The sequence below is a fragment of the Stegostoma tigrinum genome, chromosome 46 (assembly GCF_030684315.1).
Source record: "Stegostoma tigrinum isolate sSteTig4 chromosome 46, sSteTig4.hap1, whole genome shotgun sequence".
In the NCBI taxonomy this organism is placed as follows: domain Eukaryota; kingdom Metazoa; phylum Chordata; class Chondrichthyes; order Orectolobiformes; family Stegostomatidae; genus Stegostoma; species Stegostoma tigrinum.
The window spans coordinates 11,550,970-11,567,153 of NC_081399.1; the positions used below are offsets into that span (position 1 = coordinate 11,550,970).

Genomic DNA, 16,184 nt, shown 5'->3' on the forward strand with positions numbered 1-16,184 from the left:
ACTGAGAACACCTATTTGTGCCCCTGATCCAGTTACATGAATCCATTTTCTGGTAATGCAACTCCATTCAGGATTCTCCCTCTCTCCCACTCCCTCTCTTTCACTGCTCCTCTGAAACTAGAATCTGTAGAACCAAGCAGACACATAGAAACAACATCTAATGAAAATCCTCCTGCAATCTGCACTCACACATCAGAGGAGTTGAAGATTTTTAGACTAAGTACAGAATAAAGCCCTCCTTCCTGCGTGTAGATACTGTAAGGACAGGGACAGCAGGGTGTAAGACACAGAATAAAATTTCCTTTGCTCCCCCAATCAAATAGTCCCAGGACAGGGACAGCACAGGGTTAAATACAGATTAAAGCTCCATTTACACTGTCCCTCATCAAACAGTCCTCAAACAGGGACAGCACTTGTTCAGAAACAGACAAATCTCCCATTGCACTGGCCTCAGGGGCTGGAAGAGGTTACAGAGATAGGAAGCGATGTAGGGGCAGGACGGGTTTGCAGAGATGTGGAGGGGTGTAGGCGCTGGAGGTGGTTACAGAGATAGGGAGGGGTGGAGGACGAGGAAGATATTACAGAGATAGGAAGGGTTTTCGGGCTGGAGGAGGTTACAGATAAGCAGGCGTATCAGGGGTGAAGGAAGTTACTGATATAGGGAGGGGTGTAGGGACAGGAGGTTATATCAATAGGGTGGGGTGTAGGGGTTGGGGGATTTTACAGAGATGGGAGGTGTGTGGAGGAGGTTACAGAGATTGAGTTTTGATGATGGAATTTGAGGCAAAGATGAGTGTTTTACACTGTGATGTCAGCATACTACATATTCCTGTAGTTTCAGTGCATACAGGAGTGGTTTCTGAATTGGACGTGGTGTGGTTTAAGTCATGGACAGCAGTCGTTTTGAACACTTGTTATATGGAGGGCAGAAAATGGGAGTAAATGTCCCTTTTCCTCCCTGCCTTCTCTTTGCCCATGTTCTAGGGTGAAGTGGACACCTTCTGTTACTCCCATATGATCCGCCCACTCTCTGCCCTTCTTGCTCATTGTTATTATCTCCCACATGGGTTTTACTCTTCCAGGACCTATATTCCCACCCAAGCTGATGTTTGAAATAAAAACAGAAAATGCTGGAGAAACTCAGCAGTTCTGTCAGGAGCAATGGAGAGAGAAAGGCAGTTAACATTTCAAGTCCAGTATGACACTCTTCAGAACTGATAAGTGTAAGTTCTTTATTCTTGTGATGGAAGGTGAGGAGGTGGGAATTGAACAGATTGTCAGAATGCACAGAGTCAGAGACAACTGGAGTGTTAATGGTGGTAAAGGAGTGACAGAGCTCTGAAATAGGTGCGAATGTTCCTTGTGCACAAGGGAAAAGATGGGTCCACCCTGGGAGTGAATCTGACAAGACTGAGCTTGGGTGAGGTGGTGGACAAAAAAAAATTGGAGTACAGAGGCCGTGCTTTGAAGTCTAGAAATTCAATCTTGGGTGCTAGAGTGCTGAACAGAGCCTCAGCAGCAAGTGAAATGCTGATCCTTAAGCTTGCATTGAGCTTTATTGGAAGATTGTAGCAGGCCCGGGCAGGAAATATCACATGTGAGCAAGATGTGTTATTGAAAAGGCAACTGGAAGATCAGGGTCATTTGTGTCGACACAATTAATCCCAAAATGAAACCTGGTTCGATCGATGTTTGTCAAAATTATTTCAGTGAATGTGGTTGTGATTCAATGAAACCTATCTAATATGAGGCTCTAAAGTTTCTTTAACAGCAGAAGTTTATTGCACAAATAGAAAGACCTTAGAACACATTGCAAATAAACATGTTATCTAACACTATCCGTTACAGAGACTCAGCACCAGAGAAATTATCTTTCTTTGTGAGATCTTTAAGAGTGACTTAATTGATTCTCCCCAGTTCTTTCCTGTGAACTGTCCAGTCTTCTTGTATGAAAATTCACAAAACTGACAGCTTAGATTTCCACAGATTCCACAAGAGAAACCACATATGTTACTGAGCCCGGTCAGGTCTCCTCTGAACTACCGAAAGACTTTCACTCTCTGGGTTTCCTCAGCTAAGATCAATCTTTCATCATTTTAAACCAGTAGCCAAGAATAACTACCTGTCATAAACCATTGTAGTAAAAACAATCTTTCCTTATCACTCTAAAGTCTTCCCGCTCTCTGACATATACTAAGTTACATCATAGTTCCAGAAGGATTGTTTGATCTAACTACCTCTTTTAAACTCTTCACAAAAGTCATCAATCTCATATACCACTATTTTAATATGTATTGCTCACTGGATCATTGGGTTCTTTTCATTTGTTCATTGCTTCATTGAAAATTGATGCAACTGGATATTTCAACTGCTTTCTGAACTTGGATGGATTCATTATGGAAATAAACATGCTTGTGAAACAAAAATGCAGCACATATGTAAGCTTTCAAGTCTGCAGCGAGAATGACAGTCTAAGTGATTTGCAGCATCACAGAACAATGAAATATACATAACCGTCAAAGCCATGAAGCTGCTGGATATGGAGTAAAAGAGTGAAATGACAGACTTTCTTCTATACTTTATCACTGTGATTCTCCGCCTTGCTCTGGTCACTTGGTCCTTTGTCGACTTGATTAGCCACTGAATTGTGTCAGACTGTCAGAGCACTCAACAACAAAATTAATGAGGATAACGCCTCACATATTCCAAATTCAATTTAATCCAGGATCAGCTTTCTTAATTAGAACAAAATGAGATGTCTGATTAGGTTCCAGGTAATAAATCTGTTGTAGGTAAGAATGTTCTTTAAAGGGAAATGGTTACGACTTGTTGCTGGAATCACACTCACGGTTTTCTTAGTGTAACGTTTAGATTTCAGCTTCTGGCAAAAAATGGCAACAAACACATTGAATGTTGAAATGATAGTGAACCAGAGAGGCCAGTCTGTGACGGCATGGAGTTGTTCAGAGTTAACAAGTAACATGTGATGCAGTTGGAAAGACCACACTTTCCCCAGGAGAGTGTCACAACTGTAATCAAACTGTCTGTGAAACAGAAAAGGAGAAAGAGAATGGAGATGATTGACAATCATTGTTTAATTCAGAGCCCAGACAGTAAAGATTTCAGCAGTACAAACTGATGGGTGCAGATCGGGTCAGAATCTCAACTATGTCCTTCACCTATCTTGCCCTGCTCGCTTACAGGAGTAACTGATGCAGGATGAGCACGCACAGTATGCCGGTCAGTCAGATAAATATATGACAGATAGATATTACCCCATCTCTAACAACTCCATTCCACACTCGGTTCAGTCCTCATGATTGGAAACCATTCATTCATCAGGGAATGGTATCAGTTTTGACTCATTCCCTATGATTGGAGCACAGGAGCTATTGATGTTAAAGGGAATAAAATTAAGAAGGGGGTTAAACAGGTGTTGTAATCCTGATCAGAACACAGTTGCTCATTTCTCCAGGAAGATCATGAAAGGGACAGCGGAAACTGGGAGACCCATGGCTACAGCACACAGAACTATGCATATAGTTCTGGTCTTCACATCACTAAAAATCAACCCATAGCTTTGGGGTAGTTGTGGTGATATGCTTTGCAAGATAATAATAATACCTTGGCAGATACAATATAATCAGCAGGACATTATTTGACACTATTGGCTGCTTACTACAATATCCTCGATGGCACCTAGGCATGGGCAAGCCCAGCTGGCACTGCCCACCTTCCATGAATGAATAAATGAATAAAAGTTGAAACAAAAATATTGGAGAAACTCAGCAGATCTACCAGCTTCTGAACAGAACTAATGTTTCGAGTCCTGTGACCAGATTTCAACGGTTTTATTTTAATAAATAATTGGTGCTCACTCTGTATGAAGTTGATCCATTTTGTACAGAGGTAGTGCCGCACTATGGAGCATATCCCAGAGTGTCAAGATGGGACTATGTTTCAACAAGGACTGTGCCTCGCAGGGCAAGATAGGTGAAGGACATAGTTGAGATTCTGACCCGATCTGCACCCATCAGTTTGTACTGCTGAAATCTTTACTGTCTGGGCTCTGAATTAAACAATGATTGTCAATCATCACCATTCTCTTTCTCCTTTTCTGTTTCACAGACAGTTTGATTACAGTTGTGACACTGTCCTGGGGAAAGTGTGGTCTTTCCAACTGCATCACTTGTTGCTTGTTACTGATGCTAGTAACTCCTAGCATTGGTGTCATGGACAGAAGCAAACGCTATTTAGTGAAGATGATAGATCATAGAACCTGCAGTATGGAAACAGGCCCTTCAGCCCAACCAGTCCACACCAACCCTCATTGCATCCCACCTAATCTACACATCCCTAAAAACTATGGGCAATTTAGCCCAACTATGGCCAATCCACCTGGCCTGCATATTTTTGGAATGTGGGAGAAAACCAGAGCTCCCAGAAAAAAACAATGCAGACACAGGGAGAATGTGCAAACTCCACACAGACAAGTGGGATCAAACCTGGGTCCCTGGTGCTGGGAGGCAGCAGAGCTAACCACGGTGCCACCATACCTTTCAAAGAAGAATAAGTCAAGATGATTTTTACCTCATGTTGATTTCCTCAGCACTGAACATAAACTCATTCTAGTAAATATATCCATCAGAATTTGACCAGCTTGGTCAGTATTGGTGCTACTGAGCCTTTCTGGGTGGTAAGTATTAATGTGTTCCATCTGGAGGCTTTGTCCTTTCTCCCTCAGTGGTCCCTCTGAATGGTTCTCAACATGAATCATAAAACATGAATCAAGTGGTGAGGGTGGGAATAGTTAAATATCAACATGAGGTTTCCTTGCTCCTGTTTGACCCGATGCAGTGAAATATTATTGGCTCTGAAGCCAACGTTAGGTATTCTGAGAAACTCTTTCCCAACTGTATTCTACAGCACTGCACATAGCCAAGCTGTTCCATGAGAGCATACATCACTGTTATTGATTAGGGATAGTCAGCATGGGTTTGTGTGAGGAAAATCATGTCTCACAAACTTGATTGAGATTTTTTTAAATGAAGTAACCAAAAAAATGATGAGGCAGAGTGTGGACGTTATTCACTTGAATTTTAGTAAAGCTTTTGACAAGGTTCCGCATGGTAGACGAAATAGAAAAGCTAGATCACATGGGATTCAGGATGAGCTTGCCAATTGCATACAAACTGGCTTTATGGGAGGAGACAGAGGCTGGTGTTGGAGGGTTGCATTTTGCAGTGGAGGCTTGTGACCAGCGGTGTTCCACAAGGACTGGTACTGGATACACTTTTGTTTGTCATTGATATGAATAATGTATATGAGAATACAGGAAGAATGGTGAGTAAGTTTTTTGATGACATCAGAATTGGTGGTACAGTGGACTGTGAAGAAGGTTATCTAAGATTACAAAGAGATCTTAGATAAAAAAAAAGTGTGGAACTGGATCAATGGCCCGAAACGTCAGCTTTTGTGCTCCTAAGATGCTGCTTGGCCTGCTGTGTTCATCCAGCTCCATACTTTTTATCTCGGATTCTCCAGCATCTGCAGTTCCCATTATCTCTGATTGCAAAGAGATCTTGATTAGTTGGGTCAATGGGCTGAGAAGTGGCAGATAGAGTTTAATTTGGAGAACTGTGAGGGACGTATTTTGGTAAAACAAACAAGAGCAGGACTTATACAATTAATGGTAGGGCCTCAGGTAGTGTTGCAGAACAGAGAGAGCTAGTGCTCAGATATATAATTCTTTTAAGTTTGTGTCACATGTAGACAGGTTAGTTAAGGTGGTGATTAGCACACTTGCCTTCATTGCTCAGACATCTAAATACAGGAGTTGGGACATCATGTTGAGGTTGGGTAGGACATTGGTGAGGTCTCTTCTAGAGTACTGTGTCCAATTCTGTTTGCCCTGTTATAGGAATGATATTATTAAGCTGGGGAGGGTTCAGAAAGATTTATCAGGATGTTGCCTGGAATGGAGCATTTGGGTTATAAAACTAGACTGGATATGCTGGGAATTTTTATACAGGAGAGCGGGATGTGGAGGGATGACCTTATTGAGGTTTATAAAATCATGAGGGGAATTAATAAGGTGAGTGGCAAGAGTCTTTTCCCTGGAGTGGGGAGTTCAAAACTCGGGGTGGCGTGTGGGGTGGTGGGGCATATTTTTAAGGTGAGAGGAGAAAGATTAAAAAAAAGATATGAGAAGCAACTCTTTTACACTGAGGGCATAGAAGGAACCTCTTGAGGAAGTGGCAGATGCAGATACAGTTACAGTGTGTAAAAGACACTTAGATTAGTACATAAATAAGAAAGGTTTGGAGAGACATGAGCCAAGCGGAGCCAAGTGAGACTAGTTTAGCTTGGGAGCATGGTCAGCATGGACTCATTGGAGTGAAGGATCTGCTTTCGTACTGTATGATTCTATGGTATCAACCTGACAATATGGAAAATGTCACAACATGACCTCTATCCCAAAAGAAGGAGTACGTCAACCTAGGCAATTGCCACTTTATCAATCTACTGTCCATGATTACCAAAGTGATGGAAGGGATTGCTATCAAACAGCACTTGCCAAGTGATGACATCTCAAAGACTGTCGGTATGGTTTCAGCTCAGTTCCAGACCTCAGCGCAGCATAAGTCAGGACAACACTAAGCGTCGGCGAGAGTGACAGCCATTGAAATAAATGTCACACTTGACCAAGTGTGGCATCAAGGGTGGAATGACTACATAAATCACTCAATTCCACTTCCAGCATCAAAACAGTTATTGAAATTACACTGGTGGGAAGAAACCTCTGGGGATCAGAAATTTCTTCAATGAACGATGAATGCATTTTTATACAATTGTGTTCAGCCCGCCTTTAACAATTACAGACCAGTCGTATTATTAACCAATTGCATACATGTCCAATCAAATTAATCATGTGTCTGTATGGGCAATGATGAACAGCTTTACTGACAACTCTTCTGGACAGACTTCCACGATCTCATGACATTTTCTAGACATCTTTCTCTCTGTCCTTGGGCCATTCACGATGCATGCTGTATGCAATCACATTCCAATACTGTTGACTTCTGCACCAATTGTTCAATTGTCCCTGCAAGCAGTGTGTGTTTCCATACTATCTTGACAATAGGATATTCTCTTTAATGCTGATTGTGATTTTTATAAGAGAGGTTATATGTGTGAAATTCAAAATTTATAACTATAATTATCTGGAAATCTTAACTAGAGTAAATAGGGTTTTTTTTCTATTTGTGATGGAACTCAGATTTTCAGGAAGAGGGACTGTTCCATGTAAACTACAAAGAGGCAGGCATAGCTTGGGCCCATGCGGGTACCCATGGCCACCCCGTTTGTCTGCAGGAAGTGGGAGGAATGGAAGGAGAAGTTGTTGAGGGTGAGGATGAGTTCGGCAAGACTGATGAGGGTGTCGGTGGAGGGGGATTGGTCGGGCCTATGGGACAGGAAGAAGCAGAGGGCCGTGAGGCCATCTGCATGAGGAATGCAGGTGTATAGGGACTGGACGTCCATGGTGAAAATGAGGTGTTGGGGGCCAGGGAATTGGTAGACCTGGAGGAGGTGGAGGGCGTGAGTGGTGTCACGTATGTAGGTAGGGAGTTCCTGGACCAAAGGGGAGAAAATAGAGTCCAGATAGGTGAGGATGAGTTCGGTGGGGCAGAAACAGGCTGAGACAATGGGTCGACAGGGCAGGCAGGTTTGTGGATTTTGGGAAGGAGATCGAAACGGGCCGTGCAGGGTTGGGGAACAATGAGGTTGAGCACACATTGGTTGTCCCAGAAATAAAGACAGCATCACTGAAAACCAAACACCTAGATCCAACAATATTAATGGCAGACAATAGCAACATTAGCAATGTCCATGAAATCAGAATTGTAGGAGAGCGCAGAGACTGGGAGGCTGTAAAGGTTCTGGGAAATAACAGATAACAACAGTTGTATTGTCTAGAGAGGTTTACAGATATTGCTGGAGGATGTTATTAAAGCTACTAGAGATCCAGGGGCTTTGGAAGTTGACAGAGATATCGAGGATTGTGATCCAGATAGTAATTACTGGAAGTGAAAGGGAGTGGTGCTGATGACGGACCCACAGATATGGGCCTGGAGGTTGTCTTAAAAGGGAGATCGTGGCGTTCAGGAAGGCTACTGAGATTGTCTCCTCGACGATTTCTGAAATGTTGAACTCTAAGGTGATACTGTCTTTGTGTGGTATTCTGTGTCCAGCAGAGTGAGTTGGAGATGCAACAGTCTGTGTGTGTGTGCGGCACGCGAGTGTTTTCGCGTTTGTGTATCTCATTATAACAGCGCTCAGCAGAGGGCGATGAAGGCTAATATCGTGCATTTGTGCAATGAGAACATCGCCGAGTCGAGGGTGAGACTGGAAATGTGAGAGATTCTGGTCGCAGGTGGTAGACAGAACTGTATGCGTGTTTACATAGAACATAGAACATAGAACAGTACAGCACAGAACAGGCCCTTCAGCCCACAATGTTGTGCCGACCATTGATCCTCATGTATGCACCCTCAAATTTCTGTGACCATATGCATGTCCAGCAGTCTCTTAAATGACCCCAATGACCTTGCTTCCACAACTGCTGCTGGCAACGCATTCCATGCTCTCACAACTCTCTGCGTAAAGAACCTGCCTCTGACATCCCCTCTATACTTTCCACCAACCAGCTTAAAACTATGACCCCTCGTGCTAGCCATTTCTGCCCTGGGAAATAGTCTCTGGCTATCGACTCTATCTATGCCTCTCATTATCTTGTATACCTCAATTAGGTCCCCTCTCCTCCTCCTTTTCTCCAATGAAAAGAGACCGAGCTCAGTCAACCTCTCTTCATAAGATAAGCCCTCCAGTCCAGGCAGCATCCTGGTAAACCTCCTCTGAACCCTCTCCAAAGCATCCACATCTTTCCTATAATAGGGCGCCCAGAACTGGACGCAGTATTCCAAGTGCGGTCTAACCAAAGTTTTATAGAGCTGCAACAAGATCTCACGACTCTTAAACTCAATCCCCCTGTTAATGAAAGCCAAAACACCATATGCTTTCTTAACAACCCTGTCCACTTGGGTGGCCATTTTAAGGGATCTATGTATCTGCACACCAAGATCCCTCTGTTCCTCCACGCTGCCAAGAATCCTATCCTTAATCCTGTACTCAGCTTTCAAATTCGACCTTCCAAAATGCATCACCTCGCATTTATCCAGGTTGAACTCCATCTGCCACCTCTCAGCCCATCTCTGCATCCTGTCAATGTCCCGCTGCAGCCTACAACAGCCCTCTACACTGTCAACGACACCTCCGACCTTTGTGTCGTCTGCAAACTTGCTGACCCATCCTTCAATTCCCTCGTCCAAGTCATTAATAAAAATTACAAACAGTAGAGGCCCAAGGACAGAGCCCTGTGGAACCCCACTCACCACTGACTTCCAGGCAGAATATTTTCCTTCTACTACCACTCGCTGTCTTCTGTTGGCCAGCCAATTCTGTATCCAAGCAGCTAAGTTCCCCTGTATCCCATTCCTCCTGACCTTCTGAATGAGCCTTCCATGGGGAACCTTATCAAATGCCTTACTGAAGTCCATATACACCACATCCACAGCTTGACCCTCATCAACCTTACTAGTCACATCCTCAAAAAACTCGATAAGGTTTGTAAGGCATGACCTACCCCTCACAAAGCCGTGTTGACTGTATTTGATCAAGCCATGCTCTTCCAGATGGTCATAAATCTTATCCCTCAGAATCCTTTCTAACACCTTGCAGACGACAGACGTGAGACTTACCAGTCTATAATTGCCGGGGATTTCCCTATTTCCTTTCTTGGAGAGGAATTACATTTGCCTCTCTCCAGTCCTCAGGTACGACTCCAGTGGAGAGCGAGGATGCAAAGATCTTCGCAAGTGGCGAAGCAATTGCATTTCTCGCTTCCCAAAGCAGCCGAGGACAAATCTGATCCGGGCCTGGCGACTTGTCAATCTTAATGTTTGACAAAATTCAGTACATCAGCTTCCTCTATCTCTATCCATTCCAGCATGCACACCTGCTCTTCAAAGGTTTCATTCACTACACAGGTCGTTTCTTTCGTAAAGACAGAAGCAAAAAACTCATTTAGGGCTTCCCCTACCTCCTCAGGCTCCACACACAAGTTCCCTATGCTATCCCTGATCGGCCCTACTCTTTCTTTGACCATTCTCTTATTCCTCACGTAAGTGTAAAATGCCTTTGTGTTTTCCCGGATTCCTTCTGCCAAGCCTTTCTCGTGCCCCCTCCTGGCTCTCCTCAGACCATTTTTGAGCTCCTTCCTTGCCTGCATGTAATCCTCTCTAGCTGAACTTGACCCTAGCTTCCTCCACCTTATGTAAGCTACCTTCTTCCTTTTCACTAGAAGCTCCACCGCTCTCGTCATCCAAGGTTCCTTTATCTTACCCCGTCTTGCCTGTCTCAGAGGGACATATTTACTCATCACTCCCAACAACTGTTCCTTAAACCATCTCCACATGTCTATAGTTCCCTTACCATGGAACAACTGCTCCCAGTCCATGCTTCCTAACTCGTGTCTAATCGCATCATAGTTTCCTCTTCCCCAATTAAATATCCTCCCATTCTGCCTAATCCTCTCCTTCTCCATAGCTATGTAGAATGAGAGAGTGTTATGGTCACTATCACCAAAATGCTCTCCCACCACAAGATCTGATACCTGCCCCGGCTCGTTTCCGAGCACCAAGTCTAGAATGGCCTCTCCCCTCGTCGGCCTGTCAACGTACTGCGTTAGGAAACCCTCCTGAACACACCTTACAAAAACAGCTCCATTCAAATCTTCTGCTCGAAGGAGGTTCCAATCAATATTAGGAAAGTTAAAGTCACCCATTACAACAACCCTACTGCGTGCACACTTTTCCAAAATCTGTCGACCTATGCTTTCTACAATCTCCCTGCTGCTATTGGGGGGCCTGTAGTAAACCCCTAACGAGGTGACTACTCCCTTGCTGTTCCTAATTTCCACCCATACTGACTCAGGCAGATCTTCCTCGACAATGGAAGCTTCTGTAGCTGTGATACCCTCTCTGATTAGTAGTGCTACACCCCCTCCTCTTTTTCCCCCCTCCCTATTCTTTTTAAATGTTCTAAACCCTGGAATATCCAGCAACCATTCCAGCCCATGAGAAACCCATGTCTCTGTTATGGCCACAACATCATAGCACCAGGTACTGATCCATGCTCTAAGTTCATCACTTTTATTCCTGATACTCCTTGCATTAAAGCAAACACACTTTAACCGATCCCTTGGTTCCTTCCCAGGAAAATCCTTCCCACTAGCTGGTCTACCTCTTGCTACTGCCTCACCTGCATCAACGCTCACCTCTGGTATACAGCTCAGGTTCCCACCCCCCTGCCATACTAGTTTAAACCCTCTCGAACTACTCGAGCAAACCTTCCACCCAGGACATTGGTCCCCTTCCAGTTCAGATGCAACCCGTCCTTCTTGTACAGGTCCCACCTTCCCCAGAAGGCATCCCAATTATCAACATATCTGAAGCCCTCCCTCCTACACCAGCTGCGTAGTCACGTGTTCAGCTGCGCCCGCTCCTTGTTCCTCACCTCACTATCTCGTGGCACCGGTAGTAAACCAGAGAACACTACTCTGTTCGTCCTGCTCTGCAGCTTCCATCCTAACTCCCTGAAATCACTTTTTATATCCTCAAACCTATTTCTGGCTATATCATTTGTGCCAATATGTAACACGATTTCTGGCTGTTCACCCTCCCCTTTCAGAACTTTATACACCCGATCGGAGACGTCCCGGACCCTGGCACCAGGGAGGCAACATACCTTCCGGGAATCCCGATCTTGCCCACAAAATCTCCTGTCGATTCCCCTAACTATCGAGTCCCCTACCACGAGTACTTTTCTATTCTGCCCCCTTCCCTTCTTTGCCACAGTGTCAGGCTCAGTGCCAGAGAACTGACTACTATGGCTTTCCTCTGGTAGGTCAACCCCCCCAGCAGTATCCAAAACTGTATACTTATTGCTGAGGGGAATGCCCACAGGGGATCTCTGCACTGTCTGTCTGTCCCCTTTCCTCCCCCTAACTGTAACCCATCTATCCTCGTCCTGAGCCTTAGGAGTGACCAACTCCCGATAACTCCTCTCAATTACCCCCTCTGCCTCCCGAATGATCCGTAGTTCATCCAGCTCCAGCTCCATTTCCCTAACACGGTTTTCAAGGAACTGTAGCTGGGTGCACTTCCCGCAGATGTAGCCAGCGGAGACGTGTGCCACATCTCCCAACTGCCACATTCTGCAGGAGGAGCAAGCAACTGCCCTAGCATCCATACCCCACTTATCTGAACACCCACTCAATACTAAAGTAGAAAGCTTACTTCAAGTAATAATAACGAATTAATAACAAACTTATATTCAATAGAGAAAGTTTAGAATGAACCTTACCTTATTAACTAGGTTAGAGGAGGAGGGCGGGTGGGAGACTCTACAGTTGTAGAGTCTCGGGTTAAGCCGCCTTGCTGATATATATGGTCACTGCTTTCCTTCCCGGCTGCCCCTCTGGTCCTCGTCACTTCCTCTGATGCTCCCGCTCCTTCTCTGAAAGAGGAAAAAAAAACACCGCTGCCCGCTACCGGTAAGTAATTTTAAAAATAAACTGCTTTACCTTAGCTGCAGTCTTCCGGGTCCGTCTTGCCTCCGCTGCTGCTCGCACTCAAAATGGCCGTTGGCGTCGAAGGGTGAGTATTTATACTCACTGCTTTCCTTCCCGGCTGCCCCTCTGGTCCTCGTCACTTCCTCTGATGCTCCCGCTCCTTCTCTGAAAGAGGAAAAAAAACACCGTCCACACGTGGACGAGATACAGAGAAAACCCAGAAGAAAGAGATTGCTGAAGGTGACGGTCTGACTGCGTGTGCAGTGAATCATTGTGCACTAACTTTCAATATCTTTAAGAAAATGTGTTAATGAGTGAATTCCCACGATTGGCAGAAGAAGCTGTAGATAATAAAGTAGAACAATCAATACACCTCGACATCTTTTTGCCGGATGGCCTATGTTTTTGAAAATTGAAACCTATGATCTAAAAGTCTGTGTCCATTTCTATTCTGTGATTTCAGACACTGGGCAGTGGTTGGGGCAGCGATGGCCGCTGCTCCCATAACACCCCGCGGCTGTGAAAGGCCTCTATCAGGAACACAGACCGCGGTGCCCTCTGGGAAATGCGACACGACTTTTCTTTGGGACTTTTATACATGGACTCCCAACAGCCTCTGTGTTGCTGCTTTTTGCAGCGATTTTCCATGTAAATGGTACTCAGCTGCTCTATTCTTCCTGCCAAACTGCATACAGCCCTTTCCCCAAATTTCATTCCATCTGCCACATTTTTGCCCGCTGTCTTAATCTGTCCATATCCCTCTTCAGAGTCTTTGAGTCATCTCCACCAGTTCCCTTTTTAACCTCACCCACCCTCCTGCAAAAATTCCATCCCCTATTCCCAATTCCTCCGCCTCCGCCGCATCTGCTCCCACGACAAGACATTCCATTCCCACACATCCCAGATGTTCAAGTTCTTCAAGGACCGCAACTTTCCCCCCTCGAACGCCCTCGACCGCGTCTCCCGTATTTCCCGCAACACGTCCCTCACACCCCGCCCCCGCCACAACTGCCCAAAGAGGATCCCCCTCGTTCTCACACACCACCCTACCAACCTCCGGATACAACGCATCATCCTCCAACACTTCCGCCATCTACAATCCGACCCCACCACCCAAGACAATTTTCCACGCCCACCCCTGTCTGCTTTCTGGAGAGACCACTCTCTCCGTGACTCCCTTGTTGGCTCCACACTGCCCTCCAACCCCACCACACCCGGCACCTTCCCCTGCAACCGCAGGAAATGCTATACTTGCCCCCACACCTCCCCCCTCACCCCTATCCTAGGCCCCAAGATGACATTCCACATTAAGCAGAGGTTCACCTGCACATCTGCCAATGTGGTATACTGCATCCACTGTACCCGGTGTGGCTTCCTCTACATTGGGGAAACCAAGCGGAGGCTTGGAGACCGCTTTGCAGAACACCTCCGCTCAGTTCGCAACAAACTACTGCACCTCCCAGTTGCAAACCATTTCCACTCCCCCTCCCATTCTTTAGATGACATGTCCATCATGGGCCTCCTGCAGTGCCACAATGATGCCACCCGAAGGTTACAGGAACAGCAACTCATATTCCGCCTGGGAACCCTGCAGCCTAATGGTATCAATGTGGACTTCACCAGTTTCAAAATCTCCCCTTCCCCAACTGCATCCCTGAACCAGTTCAGTTCGTCCCCTCCCCCCACTGCACCACACAACCAGCCCAGCTCTTCCACTCCACCCACTGCATCCCAAAACCAGTCCAACCTTTCTCCGCCTCCCTAACCTGTTCTTCCTCTCACCCATCCCTTCCTCCCACCCCAAGCCACACCCCCATCTACCTACTAACCTCATCCCACCTCCTTGACCTGTCCGTCTTCCGTGGACTGACCTATCCCCTCCCTACCTCCCCACCTATACTCTCCTCCCCACCTATCTTCTTTTCTCTCCATCTTTGGTCCGCCTCCCCCTCTCTCCCTATTTATTCCAGAACCCTCACCCCATCCCCCTCTCTGATGAAGGGTCTAGGCCCAAAACGTCAGCTTTTGTGCTCCTGAGATGCTGCTTGGCCTGCTGTGTTCATCCAGCCTCACATTTTGTTGTCTTGGATTCTCCAGCATCTGCAGTTCCCATTACCCCTTTTTAACCAGTTTGAGTCATCTGCAAACATGGCTATAGTCTACTCACTTTCCTCAATCAAATCATTAATATAAATTGGAAAGAATTGTGGCCTTAGTTCTGATCCCTGTGACCCTTAATTGGTGCATATCACTGTCCTAAAAATGCCATACCCCACCTAAATTCAACTCACTGTCTTCTATTAGTTATCAATCATCTATCCATTGTCATACCATGACCTCCAACATGGTAGGTTTATATGAAATAGCCTATTATGTCATGGAACCTTAACTATCACAGGCTGAAAATCCAAATATAGTACATCTAATGCTTCCCCTTTGTCTATCCTGCTTATTACCTCCTCAAAGAATTCCATTAAATTTGTCAGGCATGATGTCCCATTCATGATGCAAGGCTAACTCTTTTTGATCATATTATACTTTTCTAAAGGCTACGTCATTACGTCTTTTATAATAGACTGTTCGACTTTTCCCAATCACGGATGTTCAACCAACTGGCCTATTGGTTGACTTCTTCCCTTTCCTTAAAAAAAAGTGTCATTTTGGTTGTTTTTGAATCCTCTAGGAGTTTTCCAGCATTTAGGAATTCTTGGAAGATTAGTATCGGTGCACTTGTCATCCCTGTAGTTACTTCCTTCGATATCCTAGGATGCATCCCATTAGGTGCATGAGTTCCCGAATTATTCTGTCTCGTGGTAATTATTGTTTTCACTTTTCTCTCCTTCTCTGGTCCCTCTATAGTTTAGTAAGTTTGGAACTCTGTGCAATGTCACCTTTTAGGTTTGGTGCCATATATTGCGCTCCATTCTCCCGCTGACAGATAACTCAATTAAAAGGAACAAAAACAGAAATTACTGGAAAAGGTCAGCAGCTCTGGAAGCATCTGTGAAGAAGAAAATCAGAGTTAACGCTTCAGGTCCAGAGACCAGAAAGTCTCTTTGAGTCACTGGACCCGAAATGTTAACTCTGATTTATCCTTCACAGATGCTGCCAGCTGAACTTGTCCAGCAACTTCTGGTTTTGTTGCTGATTTACAGCATCTGCAGTTCATTCATTTTTTCTCAAGTGAAAAGGATATGTGTCCTCTACACTCATCCACCTGACATCACTGCACAATCAATTGGACTCAATCGCAGAGTATTTTGTGGGTGTGAATCTCCAAATCTAAGTGTTTTTATTGAACAAACTGGAATGGACCAGTGAAGAGTTCTGAGGTTCAAATAGGTAATGCAATGCATTCAGGGGGTTCCTTCTCCCAATTTTTACTGTCTGTGTTTCCGACATATGCTACAAAATTCTCCTTCACCCCGTTGATCACTTGCAAGTTGTTTTATCTGAAAACGCATACAGAAACTGCTACAGGTTAAGATGACTG

General features: G+C 45.1%; 1 pseudogene; it reads right to left on the reverse strand.

The window, feature by feature from the left end:
• Positions 1 to 16,025: 16,025 nt before the first annotated feature.
• LOC132207401 (NACHT, LRR and PYD domains-containing protein 12-like) overlaps positions 16,026 to 16,184 on the reverse strand; it is a 2,526-nt pseudogene continuing 2,367 nt past the window's right edge.